The sequence below is a fragment of the Lissotriton helveticus genome, chromosome 2_1, assembly GCF_964261635.1.
Source record: "Lissotriton helveticus chromosome 2_1, aLisHel1.1, whole genome shotgun sequence".
In the NCBI taxonomy this organism is placed as follows: domain Eukaryota; kingdom Metazoa; phylum Chordata; class Amphibia; order Caudata; family Salamandridae; genus Lissotriton; species Lissotriton helveticus.
In genome coordinates, this window is record NC_136059.1 from 2,044,633,279 (window position 1) to 2,044,648,868 (window position 15,590).

A 15,590-nucleotide genomic window follows, 5' to 3' on the forward strand; every position below is an offset into this window, starting at 1 on the left:
GATGGAATTTTACGTGAGTGGAACTGATACCTCAATTGTACAACGAGACCCCTAGGTACAATGTTGGCGGTTATTCTCTTGTGGAGGTACCTTGTGTTTAAACATAACGAATGGGAAGATGGTAATATGTGGGACTGGGGAAGAACGGCTAACATGCCCATCTAGTTTCTAATTTCAATGGAACACCCAAGACTCATAAAGGTACACCAGTTCTGCGGGATTAAGGGATTACTTGCTTACCCTGGATTCTTGATGAGGATCACTTCTTATAGTGAATACTCTGTTTGTAATCCAAACAATGGTTTCTAGTAAGGATATGGGTATTATGTTGCTGCCAGTTGTCTAGCCTGCAGTATCAGGATGAATAGATTAATACGCTTATAGTGTACGCCCTTACAGTTACATTCTGTAGAGAAAAGGTCAATGCCTACCTGTTTAAACTTATACGACTTATTATATTATCCCACTTTAGATGCGTGATCCACTTCAATTTGGAAAAAACCTTTATTGTTGATCTGTTTCTAGGCCACACATATCTAGGGAGAGGGAAGGAAAGGTACCCGAGACTGGTAAATATGATCCTATTTTTAGAGCTAGTTAGTCATGATTTCAGTGAATCCTTAATATTTTCAAGAAAGGATATACCTTGAGTGGTTGCCTTGCGGTCCCTATTTCTTACGATAGTATAGGACGTATGTTGGTTTAAAAACAGTGCCTCTCCTTCAGCCCTTTCTTTGTAAAATCAGGAGGAAGGATATCCTACAGTGAATGGAACCGAGAATCAATAAATATCCCGTGCATTCCCTTTTTTTTACTCAATTAAAGACCCAAGTTACTAGCTCACCTGAAGGGTAGTACGTAGTTCAACTGTCAACAGTACTTCTTTAACGGCCTGTTGCGAAGACTACCTTAATTAAAAAACAATTTTTTTAATTAAAAATAGTTTTTTACAGGCGTCATGATAAAAATCAAGAGGGTTCTATGGGTTTGTTAACAAAAGGGATAGGGGAAGTGCTCCAATGCGATCTGGGTTAGGCCGTGTGGTTTCCTCACCTGATGAAAATTGCATCGATCCGCTGTCTCTGGGGTTCAGCGTCGTATGTCAGAACACTCCATATACCTCGTGGTTAAATACTGGTAGAGCGCTCGTGGTTGGTCGATGGGGGATATTTTACACCAATCACGAACCCTCCTACGTTATCCAGATATGCTAAATAGTATCTTGAAAACTTGAATGCTCATTGGTTAAAATTATCCAATCGCATGCAATTGTCCTACAGTGTGTAGAAGCCAGTCCTCTATCTGGTCCGCCACAGAATTGCCGCCTCAAGTCAACCAGACGGGAGGCTGAATGTTAAGTTTTAATCTAACAAAGAAATGCATCCACTTGGAAATTACCTGGCACTACAGATCCCAGACAGCCGCAGTGGAAGGACACGCCTAGTGGGTCGGGATCTGTTTGAATATGTGCATTAAAGAACGGCGTCCCTTTGGTATCTCAACCTATACCATTGAAGAAGGGAGCCGTGGCTCTCGAAACGCGTCTGGCTTTTCATTGTATCAAGGACGCCTGTGACGCAGAGCCTGCTGGCAAGCTGCTGGAAAGAATAAATGAAGTTTTTTGGATCCATTTCGTGTGGTTTCTTCCGAATGGGTTTCCTGCTTTGTTGGATGTTTTAACGGCCATTCCCGGTCGTGGAATGAAACCCAGTGCAAGAAGCAGGTCCAGGCTGACACTGACTCGTGTTAACCACGGAACGAAAAGATCTCGGACCCTGCAGGGGGGCCCCAGGGACACTTCACCAGCAGCTATAAAGTAGGGCAGGCGCCCGTCCCTTGTGCACTTGAGCTCCACTTGGATTATTAACTGGTTTTAATCAAACAAAGAGATGCATCCATTTGGAAATTACCTGGCACTACAGATCCCAGACAGCCGCAGTGGAAGGACACGCCCAGTGGGGCGGGATCTGTTTGAAAATGTGCATTAAAGAACGGCGTCCCTTTGATATCTCAACCTATGCCATTGAAGAAGAGAGCCGTGGCTCTCGAAACGCGTCTGGCTTTTCATTGTATCAAGGACACCTGTGACGCAGAGCCTGCTGGCAAGCTGCTGGAGAGAATAAATTAAGTTTTTTGGATCCTTTTCGTGTGGTGTCTTCCGAATGGGTTTCCTGCTTTGTTGGATGTTTTAACGGCCATTCCCGGTCGTGGAATGAAACCCACTGCAAGAAGCAGGTCCAGGCTGACACTGACTCGTGTTAACCACGGAATGAAAAGATCTGGGACCCTGCAGGGGGGCCCCAGGGACACTTCACCAGCAGCTATAAAGTAGGGCAGGTGCCCGTCCCTTGTGCACTTGAGCTCCACTTGGATTATGAACTGGTTTTAATCTAACAAAGTGATGCATCCACTTGGAAATTACCTGGCACTACAGATCCCAGACAGCCGTGGCTCTCAAAACGCGTCTGTCTTTTCATTGTATCAAGGACGCCTGTGACACAGAGCCTGCTGGCAAGCTGCTGGAAAGAATAAATGAAATTTTTGGATCCATTTCGTGTGGTTTCTTCCGAATGGGTTTCCTGCTTTGTTGGATGTTTTAACAGCCATTCCCGGTCGTGGAATGAAACCCACTGCAAGAAGCAGGTCCAGGCTGACACTGACTCGTGTTAACCATGGAACGAAAAGATCTGGGACCCTGCAGGGGGGCCCCGGGGACACTTCACCAGCAGCTATAAAGTAGGGCAGGTGACCGTCCCTTGTGCACTTGAGCTCCACTTGGATTATGAACTGGTTTTAATCTAACAAAGTGATGCATCCACTTGGAAATTACCTGGCACTACAGATCCCAGACAGCCGCAGTGGAAGGACACTCCCAGTGGGGCGGGATCTGTTTGAATATGTGCATTAAAGAACGGCGTCCCTTTGGTATCTCAACCTATGCATTGAAGAAGAGAGCCGTGGCTCTCGAAACACGTCTGGCTTTTCATTGTATCAAGGACACCTGTGACGCAGAGCCTTCTGGCAAGCTGCTGGAAAGAATAAATGAAGTTTTTTGGATCCATTTCGTGTGGTTTCTTCCGAATGGGTTTCCTGCTTTGTTGGATGTTTTAACGGCCATTCCTGGTCATGGAATGAAACCCACTGCAAGAAGCAGGTCCAGGCTGACACTGACTCATGTTAACCACGGAACGAAAAGATCTGGGACCCTGCAGGGGGCCCCAGGGACTCTTCACCAGCAGCTATAAAGCAGGGCAGGTGCCCGTCCCTTGTGCACTTGAACTCCACTTGGATTATGAACTGGTTTTAATCTAACAAAGAGATGCATCCACTTGGAAATTACCTGGCACAACAGATCCCAGACAGCCGCAGTGGAAGGACACGCCCAGTGGGGTGGGATCTGTTTGAATATGTGCATTAAAGAACGGCGTCCCTTTGGTATCTCAAACTATGCCATTGAAGAAGATAGCCGTGGCTCTCGAAACGCGTCTTGCTTTTCATTGTATCAAGGACACCTGTGACGCAGTGCCTGCTGGCAAGCTGCTGGAAAGAATAAATGACGTTTTTTGGATCCATTTCGTGTGGTTTCTTCCGAATGGGTTTCCTGCTTTGTTGGATATATATGTATATGTATATATATATATTCACTTAAAAAACCATAGGTTTTAGGCCTTATATAGTTATGAATTAGCATTTAAAAAACCATTGAAATTGCTCCTATATAGTTTGTTGTACTAACTATATTTCGCGCACCCGCAATCCACTGCTGATGATGTCACATATTACATCATTCATGACATGGTCAGTGACATCACTGATGACATCCCAAATGACATCACTGATGACATCACTGATGACATCTCCTTTGACATCACTGATGACATCACTGATTACATCATCCAGTGACTGTGTGTTTCTGTAAAGTTTAAATATGTTTTACATATTGAAGAATGAGTGGATGTATAAGTGTCTGGATGAAGGATTTAGTAGGTGTGTGACTGACTGTATGAGTGAGTGAATAAATGTGTCTTACTAAATGCATGGGTTAGTGACTAAACTGTCTGAATGTGTGCATCAGTATGTCTGTTGTTGTGTAAGCTGCTGCATGTGTTGATCAGTAGCTATATGAGTGGCTATATGGGTTATTGATTGGTTGCCCAAGTATTTGAATGGGAGACTGAGTGTGTGTGTGGGTGGCTGGGAGGTGTATGACTAGGTGCATAGATGTGTGAGCAGTTGATTCACTATGTGTATGAGTTCAAGAGTGCATGTGGAAACAGCTATATGGGCGGTTGACTGTGTGCATGGGTGTGTTGGTGAGTGAATGAATATCTCAGTGCTACATGTGCAAGTAAGTACATATGTAAAACACAGTGCATGTGAGAGTTGGCATATATAAATGACTATATATGAGAGCCAGTGAATGTGCGAGTGGCTATATGGATCATTGTGTACTTGTATCAGTGATTGTATAAGAGAGTAAGTATGTGTTAGTATATGTTTGAATAGGTAAGAGTATTGTGTGTATAACTGTATAGTTGAGGAAATGGAAGTGTGATTGATTCTTTGCATGACTGACTAGGAGTGTGAGTAACTCCATGGATGAGTGGCAGTGTGTGAGTGTCTGTATAGGTGTATGAGTGCATATGATAGTGTTGTATTGATTAGTGACTGTATGTATGAGTGATTCTATGGGTGAATGAGTGAATGTGTGTGTAGACCTAGGAATCAGTGAGTGCGTATGTAGTAACTGGTATTGGTGTGTCAATGGTTTCAAGAATGGTAGTCTGTATTTAACACTGGGTGTATCAAAGGTTATATTAGAGTGTGAGGAGGTGCATCGTATTATCACATGAATGATATCATCAGCGATGTGATCAGTGATGTCAAATGAGATGTCATCAGTGATGTCATTTGAGATGTCATCAGTGATGTCATCAGTGATGTCACTGACCATGACATGAATGATGTAATATGTGATATCATCAGCAGTGGATTGCGGGTGCGCGAAATAAAGTTAGTACAACTAACTATACAGGAGCAATTTCATTGTTTTTTTAAAATGCTAATTCTTAACTATATAAGGCCTGAAACCTATGGTTTTTTAAGTGAATTTGCAAGGTTTTTAAAATGCTAATTCCTAACTATATAAGGCCTGAAACCTATGGTTTTGTAAGTGAATTTGCAAGGTTTTTTAAATGCTAATTCCTAACTATATAAGTCCTGAAACCTATGTTTTTTAAGTGAATTTGCAAGGTTTTTTAAATGCTAATTCCTAACTATATAAGGCTTGAAACCTATGGTTTTTTCAGTGAATTTGCAAGGTTTTTTAAATGCTAATTCCTAACTATATCAGGCGTGAAACCTATATTTTTTTTCAATAAATTTCAAAGGTTTTGTAAATGCTAATTCTATTAGCGGATAACATTTATATATGTTATTATCCTTCTGGGACCACCTGAGCAGCCATCTTGTTTCTCAGGAGAAGTGAGGCACAAGAGAGCACAAAACAAGAGTGGAAAACGCGAAAAGGGGCAGGGTTGAGACCCCCTGACCCCCTAGCCATTCTCAGGGGGTCCCAGAAGGACCAGCAAGTACAAAAAATGTATTTAATTTTTAAATCGCGTGGTAATCGCACGGTACGCGTACCCTACTTGTACGGTGCGCGTGCCCCGTTGTTTTTTTTTTTTTTTTTTGTTTTTTGCCCTTGGGGGTCCCTATGGAAAATAACATGGGGAAAACACGTTTTGGGACCCCCCTTTTTTCTCAGTCCCCACTTCACGAATCCCCCGAAACTTCCAGGGAAGGAGCGGAGCGGAGCTGGCCAAAATTTTGGAAAATTACACACAAATGACGGTCTGACAAGTCTACAGCCCGAACCGCTGAATGGAATTACGCCAAACTTGGCAAAATTGTAGGGACTGGTACGCAGGTGTGCCTTTGCTATATTTAATGGAAATTGCTCCAGTGTTTTTTTTGAAAATTAACTTCAAAAACACATATATATCTATAGGCGCGCTCCGAGCGCTCACCGGTACGCGTACTGGGGAGCGCATCCGGCGCGCTATGGGAGTGCGCGAGCGGAAAGCTGATTGGCTGTCGGGTGTCTGTCAACATTCTAAACAGTCCGCCATCTTGTGTCTCGGTAGAATCGAGACACAAGAGGTGAAAAAGAAAGGGGGAAATAATTAAAAGGGGGCAGAGTAGACACCCCCTGACCCCTTAGGTTTTCTGAGAGGGGCCTAGAAGGACCCTGAAGGGCAAAAAAACTTTTTTGTTGTGGGATCGTATTTGGTCCAAACTGTTTCACACATCTGTTGCTGCTCGCATTACTCAATCTTTGTTTTTTATTTATCATAGAGTCATTATTACACCTGTTAATGTTCATAAATTTTCCCAGACTTCATCTGCACTGTGTTGGTCATGTTCCAATGATATTGGAACACTTACACACTTAATATATGCATGTCCCCTTGTCCTTTCATTTTGGAAGGAAGTTTGGAAGACTTGTATGCGCATATTTTCTTGCTCCGCTCCGTTATCTTTACAGAACGTTTTTCTGGGCTCTTTATCCGCTGATGTTGATATTATATCTTCTTCTGCCAGATTGTTGGACCTGTTGATCTCTATTGCATTCAAAGTCATTCTATCGTGTTGGAAAGATAACTCTAAGATTTCTGTTCACACTTGGTGGAATTTTGTATGCGATGAACATAGGATCTCTATTACTGCCTCTTCTTCTATTCCCCTAAAAATTAAATCTGATCTTCTTTGGCTTCCTTTCACCTCTTATCTCTCTTCTAATTTTCCTTCCTTCTTGAATGCTTTCTATTTACTCCCACATACATTTCCTCTTTTTCCTCTCCTCTTTTCTCCCCTTCCTATTTCCTTTTCCTCTCTATCTTCTTTCTTTCTTGTTTTCTTTCTGCTACTTTACCGATTTCTTCCTCCCTCTTTCCTTTATATCCCTCTTACCATTCTCTTTAGTATTTATTGCATTTGTTATGTATTCCTTATATATACATATTATTTGTCTGTTTTCTATAAATTCATAACATATGTACTGTTAATATATTTATATCTTTATAATCTTAAACTGAAAAAAAAAAAAATTGTGGTGAGGGGCACTCTACCCTGCTCTCTTTTCAAGTTTTGAAGTATTACATTTCACTCTTTTCTGAAACGACACAAAATGGCGGCGATAGGGTGTATCAGAGACAGATAGTGAGAGAAAGGAGACAGGAGATGAAGAAGGAATATGAAATATACATTGGTAAAAATACAGTGGGAGAAGGGCAGTAAATATGAGTAAACTTGCGATGTAACATAAAAATGGTGCACTCTATACTATAAGTATTTCATTATACTACAATCACTTCGATTTTACCTCATAAATTAGAAATAAAAATGAATAGTATGTCAACTAATTTTGAATTTGTAATTTAAAATTTATTGTTCAGATTTCTCATAATTTAATAGAACTTGTAGCATGTCCTCATCTGGTATTTCATCTTCATTCATATATTTAATCTCCTCATGAAAATTGTTCATTGATGTTTGTTGGCCTTCTATTTCATCCAAACATTCAATTAATTCTTCATCTAGAGATTGATTCAAAAAATCTTTTAAGTCATCTTCTATTTGTGATGAAATGGTTTTTTCAATATCCATGACATTTTCATTTTCAAGATGTGTTGTTGTAATTTCAAAAGAAATTTCCTTGCTGTCCTCCATTTTAATTTCAAATTTCTTGCTGTAAATTGCAGAAAAAAGTAATCACTTTCAATTATCGTTTTTAGTAATACATAACATGAAAGTAGCTTAATCAAGTATTTAGTTCTTTAAAATTAATTGGGCCGTGTATAGTATCAGACAGGAACTAGAAATATAAAGCACTGCATGTGATGAAGCCAATCTTAAACAATAATTATAACAGAAGGACTGTAAATAACTAATGGAAAACATTTTCCAAATTATCTTAAAGTGTACAACATAGTTCCCCTTACAAATTAACAACTCACCTTTTTGAAAATAGTAGAGTTAGTAGTGTGTTATTCTAAGTCCAGCAATTGAGCACCCAAATTTTCTCTCAAAAGTACCTCAGACTGGGGTATTACAAAATGGCCGTGTTTTCCTCTCATTTGAGATATATACATAACCAATCAAACTTCATCATACACAAATTCAAAACTAAAGTAATATTTTGATTGGTTCTAAATTTCAATACTTTTAAATGTGTTTTCCCCATGCAATTTTCCATAGGACATTTAGACACCCTACAGCCTGAACGGATGAATGGAATTATACGAAAGTTGGCAAAATGATAGGTACTGTTATGTAGTAGGGCCTTTTCTATATTTCTTTGAAATTGCTCCTGTGGTTTTTATGAAAGGCAACTTAAAAAAACATATATATCAATAGGCGCGCTCCGAGCGCTCACCGGTACGCGTACCGGGGAGCGCACCCGGCGCACTACGGGAGTGCGCGAGCGGAAAGCTGATTGGCTGGATGATGTCTCTCAACATTCTTAACAGTCCGGACAGTCCGCCATCTTGTGTCTCGGGGAAATCGACACAGCTGAGGTAAAAAAGAAAGAGGGAAATTATTAAAATTGGGCAGGGTAGACACCCCCTGATCCCCTAGGTTTTTTGAGGGAGGTTTAGAAGGACTCTGAAGGGCCCAAAAACTATTTCTTTAAAAATTTTCGTGGGGTAAGCGATGGGTGCGTTTCCGGGTACGCTCTCCGGTACGCGCACCCTGAGCGCACCACGGGGAAAGACAGTGTAAAAAACATAGAGTAAAAAGATAATGTAGAGTGCTTAGAGGTAAGTTAGCTCTGAAAAGAGCTGTTGTGTTATGTGGGTGTTTTTCGTACCTAAAAGTAGGTACCAATGCAGAGTCTTATGTTCAAGAGGAAAACTCTATTCCCCTCATCTGGAAAATGCACACCATCTCTCCTATACATGCCTTGCATGTTGTAACGCAAGTTGTTGTGGTAAATGGAACCCATACCATAGTCTCTGAGGAAAGCAGAAACAGTTTTATTTACATGTTTCCTTGCTTTCTCAATCTGTGGACAAAATTGGTTGGACCAGTTCCATTTTTGCCTTTGGCATATATTAGAAAATACCAAGGCAGTTTTTGGAAAATGTGACATCAATTGCCCAAAGATGTCCTTTAAAAGCATTTCCAGACCTACCCCAGTCAAAGTGCCTAAGTCATTTCCACCACAGTGCACAATTATAAGGTCAGGGTGTGGGATTTTACCAATGGCATCAATTGGTGACTCCTCAATCCTCTCTGTCCAATCCACACAATGTCCACATTTGGTAAATCAAGGTTGTAAATACCTGTGTTAGCTGCATATTTTTGACTCCAGTGGACATAGCTATGACCCACAAACCAGACTTTTGGCATTTTGAAGGTAGATGTGCTTCTAGTCAGATGAGTTGTGGGAATGAAATGGCAGTTTGATTATGAAAAAAAGTGGTTGAGAATCAGTGCAGTTGAATAACCAGAAATTATTGGTGCTTTCTTAAAAATCTCCACTGAAAATTAGGGTGCATGCTTTTTTTGTAAAAAGTCATTTCAATGGTTGGGAAAAAGTCATTTAAACAAACATTGCACTTCAATAGCTAGTAGATTGAGAGGTCAAACACCCTTGATGGATTATTTTGCAACATAGTATGATGAACTTGTGAACTGTGTGCTGGGTTAGGAGGGGGTTACCATGGTTACAGGGTGAATGAGCAGTGGGGGATGGGTGAATGTTATGGGAGTTTCAAAGTCTTGAAATGTACAACCAAATAAAATGTGCAGTTTGGTTTTGAATTTGTGTGGGAACAATTTTGATTGGTTAGGTACAAGAATATGGGTCTGAAATGAGAAAGAATCTGTGCCATTATTCTCAGGCTCAAGTGAAAGAAGCATTATTCAGAGATTCTGCTTAAGGATATCTGTTGACTGTGACTGACACTGTTTTACATCTTCCAAAGCATTTTTAAGGGGAGTAATGATTCTTTTAAAAAAGATAGAGAGCTTAAAGATTTTTGACAAGTATCACAGTGAGTGTCTGTGTGAATTAAGGAATTATATTTTTACCTTTTTCCATAATGTTAGCTGTGTGTTTATAAGGTAGACTTCTTTTTAAATAGTTTTTTATGCTTGGATTCAATGCTGGTATAGAGATAGTGTAATGGTTTCATTGGACTTGTAAATATGCTCCTTTTTTAGAAGCGCCTTGTGCAACCTTTAACATGGGTGGAAGCAGTATATGTATGGAGAGGGATAGGAATAGCAGATAGAAAACCATATGAAATGGTGTGGGAGAATCATAAAGTATTTCAGTAATGGTATCAATTGAGATGGAATATAAGATAAAGAGGGGCATATTTACAAGACCCTTGTGCAATGTTTTGCATGGGTGCAAGCAGAAAATGCATGCAGAGTAATAAAATTGGTACCCAGACAAGAAAATGAAATGCCGTGAGAGATGTTTAAAGGGTTTTTCTAACGGCATAAATTGAGATAGAATATACAAAAAAAGAGAGGCATATTTACAAGCCCCTTGTGCAATGTTTGACATTAATGCTGGTACAGGATAGTGTAATGGTTTCATTGGCATATTTACAAGCCCCTTGTGCAATGTTTGACATTAGTGCTGGTACAGAGATAGTGTAATGGTTTCATTGGCATATTTACAATCCGTTTGTGCAATGTTTGACATTAATGCTGGTATAGAGAGAGTGTAATGGTTTCATTGGCATATTTACAAGCTGCTTACGCAATGTTTGACATTAATACTGGCATAGAGATAGTGTAATGGTTTCATTGGCATATTTACAAGCCCCTTGCGCAATGTTTGACAGTAATGCTGGTATAGAGATAGTGTAATGGTTTCATTGGCATATTTACAAGCCGCTTGCGCAATGTTTGATATTAATGCTGGTACAGAGATAGTGTAATGGTTTCATTGGCATATTTACAAGCCCCTTGTGCAATGCTTGACATTAATGCTGGTACAGAGATAGTGTAATGGTTTCATTGGCATATTTACAAGCCCCTTGTGCAATGTTTGACATTAATGCTGGTACAGAGATAGTGTAATGGTTTCATTGGCATATTTACAAGCCCCTTGTGCAATGTTTGACATTAATGCTGGTATAGAGATAGTGTAATGGTTTCATTGGCATATTTACAAGCTGCTTACGCAATGTTTGACATTAATACTGGCATAGAGATAGTGTAATGGTTTCATTGGCATATTTACAAGCCCCTTGCGCAATGTATGTGTGACTCTGTCTAAGATCACAGTGATGGGTGAATCAAGCTTCAGTCACAGTGTGATCTTCATACATTGAGATAGAATATATAAAAAAAGAGAGGCATATTTACAAGCCCCTTGCGCAATGGTTGACATTAATGTTGGTATAGAGATAGTGTAATGGTTTCATTGGCATATTTATAACCCGCTTGCGCAATGTTTGACATTAATGCTGGTATAGAGATAGTGTAATGGTTTCATTGGCATATTTACAAGCCGCTTGCGCAATGTTTGACATTCATGCTGGTACAGAGATAGTGTAATGGTTTCATTGGCATATTTACAAGCCCCTTGTGCAATGTTGGACATTAATGCTGGTGCAGAGATAGTGTAATGGTTTCATTGGCATATTTACAAGCCGCTTGCGCAATGTTTGACATTAATGCTGGTATAGAGATAGTGTAATGGTTTTATTGGCATATTTACAAGCCCCTTGCACAATGTTTGATATTAATGCTGGTATAGAGATAGTGTAATGGTTTCATTGGCATATTTACAAGCCCCTTGCGCAATGTTTGACAATAATGCTGGTATAGAGATAGTGTAATGGTTTCATTAGCATATTTACAAACTCCTTGTGCAATGTTTGACAATAATGCTGGTATAGAGATAGTGTAATAGTTTCATTGGCATATTTACAAGCCCCTTGCGCAATGTATGTGTGACTCTGTCTAAGATCACAGTGATGGGTGAATCAAGCTTCAGTCACAGTGTGATCTTAGGCATATGATCAGAATGTAACATATAATGTACCATGTCTGTCTCTGCCAACAGTATGTGTGACTCTGCCTAAGATCACAGTGATGGGTGAATCAAGCTTCAGTCACAGTGTGATCTTAGGCACATGATCAGAATGTTAGATATAATGTACCATGTCTGTCTCTGCCAACAGTATGTGTGGCTCTGCCTAAGATCACAGTGATGGGTGAATCAAGCTTCAGTCAGAGTGTGATCTTAGGCACATGATCAGAATGTTAGATATAATGTACCATGTCTGTCTCTGCCAACAGTATGTGTGACTCTGCCTAAGATTACACTGATGGGTGAATCAAGCTTCAGTCACAGTGTGATCTTAGGCACATGATCAGAATGTTAGATATAATGTACCATGTCTGTCTCTGCCAACAGTATGTGTGGCTCTGCCTAAGATCACACTGATGGGTGAATCAAGCTTCAGTCACAGTGTGATCTTAGGCACATGATCAGAATGTTAGATATAATGTACCATGTCTGTCTCTGCCAACAGTATGTGTGACTCTGCCTAAGAGCACGGTGATGGGTGAATCAAGTTTCAGTCACAGTGTGATCTTAGGCACATGATCAGAATGTTAGATATAATGTACCATGTCTGTCTCTGCCAACAGTATGTGTGACTCTGCCTAAGATCACAGTGATGGGTGAATCAAGCTTCAGTCACAGTGTGATCTTAGGCACATGATCAGAATGTTAGATATAATGTACCATGTCTGTCTCTGCCAACAGTATGTGTGACTCTGCCTAGGATTACACTGATGGGTGAATCAAGCTTCAGTCACAGTGTGATCTTAGGCAGATTAGTAGGATGTTAGATATAATGTACCATGTCTGTCTCTGCCAACGGTATGTGTGACTCTGCCTAAGATCACAGTGATGGGTGAATCAAGCTTCAGACACAGTGTGATCTTAGGCACATGTCCGCGATATTACATGTAATCTACCATCTCTGTCACTGCAAGCAGTATGTGTGTCTCTGCTCATATTATTTCACTGTATCTACAGGCCAAAAACAGGCCACCTATATATAAGCAAGACATAACATTAATTAGTAAATCGTTTTTGACACAAAGCAAAGCACATGTAATGTAAATCAGCCTTTTGTTGTATACTAGTGTTTATATTGTTTATTTATTGTAATTGCTATGTAATATGTTTGTAGTGGTCTATAATATGTTATTTTTTGTTTACCACCGATTATAATCATCTATACAAACAAACAAAAAGATGCCTTCGAAAGCAAGACGTGATAAAGTTTATAACAGAAAATTAAGGTCTATGGAAAAAGAAAATCAAGAACCAACCAAAATAAAATCTTGAGCGAAAAAGAAAAATTCTCCTGGTAAGCAAACTAAAAATTTTCTCAGGAACTTATTGAAATGTCAAGACAAAAAACGTTTTTTTGCAAACAACAATGAAACACCTGTAATTAGATGTTGTTGCATCGAGAAATTGGAGCATATGAATGTTCTGATCGGTTGTCATCAGCAAGTCTATATGCCAAATCTAGAACCATCATTTGGGTGAGTCTAGGTCTTGCTGCAACACGAAACCGAGTTTTGAAATCTGTACAAGAAATTTAGTATTTAGCGGAGAAAGAACCAGACAGTACAGATATTTTGAAGACAAACATGTTGGATACATACAATCCAAATAGAAATACTCACCTTCAGAATGTTTGTCTCTATGAAGTTCTGCAAACCTATATTTTTAAAAAGAATGTCACAGAAGACAGCAATAAAGGTGTATATGCTGTAATTGGTTGTGAAGGCTGTCTAATGAAACAAAGAAAAGGCCATTTGATTAACCATTGAAAATTGAGTTGTGATTCTCCAGACAAAAGGGAATTTTATTACTTAGCTCTTTTGCAACTCTTTAAGCCTTGGCGTACAGAAGAGGAACTACTTGGAGATTTTCTTACTTATGAAGATTCGTTCAATGCAACCAAGGATACAATAGAATGTCCTGTTTTTTCAAAGTATCTCCAAATGTTAAACGAGGAAATACAGCAAGAAGCTACAATTGCAGCAGAGATTGCAAGAGATAGTTCTCAAGATAGTCAGAGTTCTGCTTCATTGAGTCAGGATCCACTAGGAGGACCAATTATACAAAATGAAGCTGCTTCTGCCATGGATGAAGTTGAAAGAGCCATCGAACATGCTCAGGAGGATGGAGTTGACTTAGAAGATTTGGAAAAAGAACTAAACGTTGAGCAGAGACAAATATATGACGAAGTCACAGAACACATTGAGCATGGTTTATCTCAAGAGAAAAGAGAGTGCTCATGTACATCATTTGTACCTGCCCGACTATATGTGAGTGGAGAAGCAGGAACTGGGAAAAGTTTCCTGATTAAAGCGATTGCAACATATTTGCAGAAAACAACGGAGTCATCGCTCTGTTGTGTTGTTACTGCTCTAACTGGGTTGGCAGCACACAACATTAAAGGGATTACTTTACATCGCTTATTGATGCTGCCAGTGGAGCATGATAACAAATTACAATACCACAAGCTATCTGCAGAAGCTTGTTGTGAAGTTTCAAGAGTCCTAAAGAAAATGAAACTTCTGATCATTGATGAAGTAAGCATGGTATCAAATGTAATGCTTGCTTTTGTCCATTTAAGAATGCAAGAAATTCTTAAAACAGAGTATGATGTGTTATTTGGAGGCAAGCACATCATTGTTTTTGGAGATTTACTGCAACTAACTCCAGTGAAAGGACAGCCAGTGTTTAAAATGCTTACGCATGAAGATACCAGGAAGTGCTTAGGAAGCATTGGAAATGTGAATATCTGGTTATATTTTAAATATGCAGAACTGCTTCAAAATATGCGACAGGCAAAGGATGAAGATTATAAAAATATTATACAAGATGTAAGAATTGGAAAACTAACTGAGCATGGCAAAGAAGCTTTACATGGACGATTAATTTCAAATTTGTTTCCGAATGAAAATATTCTCCCAGAGAATATTTTTAAGAAAATTCCTAAAAACAAATCTGTCATATGCTTGATGCCAACTCTGCAAGAATGTTCAATCTTTACCAACAAAATGTTAAAGTTGGAAAATCAAGAGATTGTGAAACTGGAAGCTATTGATAAAATTGAACATGAAGGAGCAACTATTATTTTGTCAGAGAAGTTGAAATCAAAATTGGATTCTTTAGAGAAGACAATATCTAAAACTGCTGGTATGGAAAAGACTCTGTATGCATCTTTAAATTGTCGTATAATTTTACAATGTAATTTACATGTGGAAAGAGGTTTAGTAAATGGAGCAATGGGTCATGTTGTGGATTTTGTGAATTACCGAAATAGAGATGGAATTGAAATTATAAAAATTAATTTTGATGGTATTGAAGAAGTACAACAAATCAGTCGTTGTTCTGCCCGTTTTTTGCTAGTGAAAGATTTATATGTCCGCAGAAAACAGTTTCCTGTTTCTTTGGCATATGCAGTAACTATTCATAAATCTCAAGGTTTAAGTGTTGATAGTGCTTTGGTGAATATTGGAAA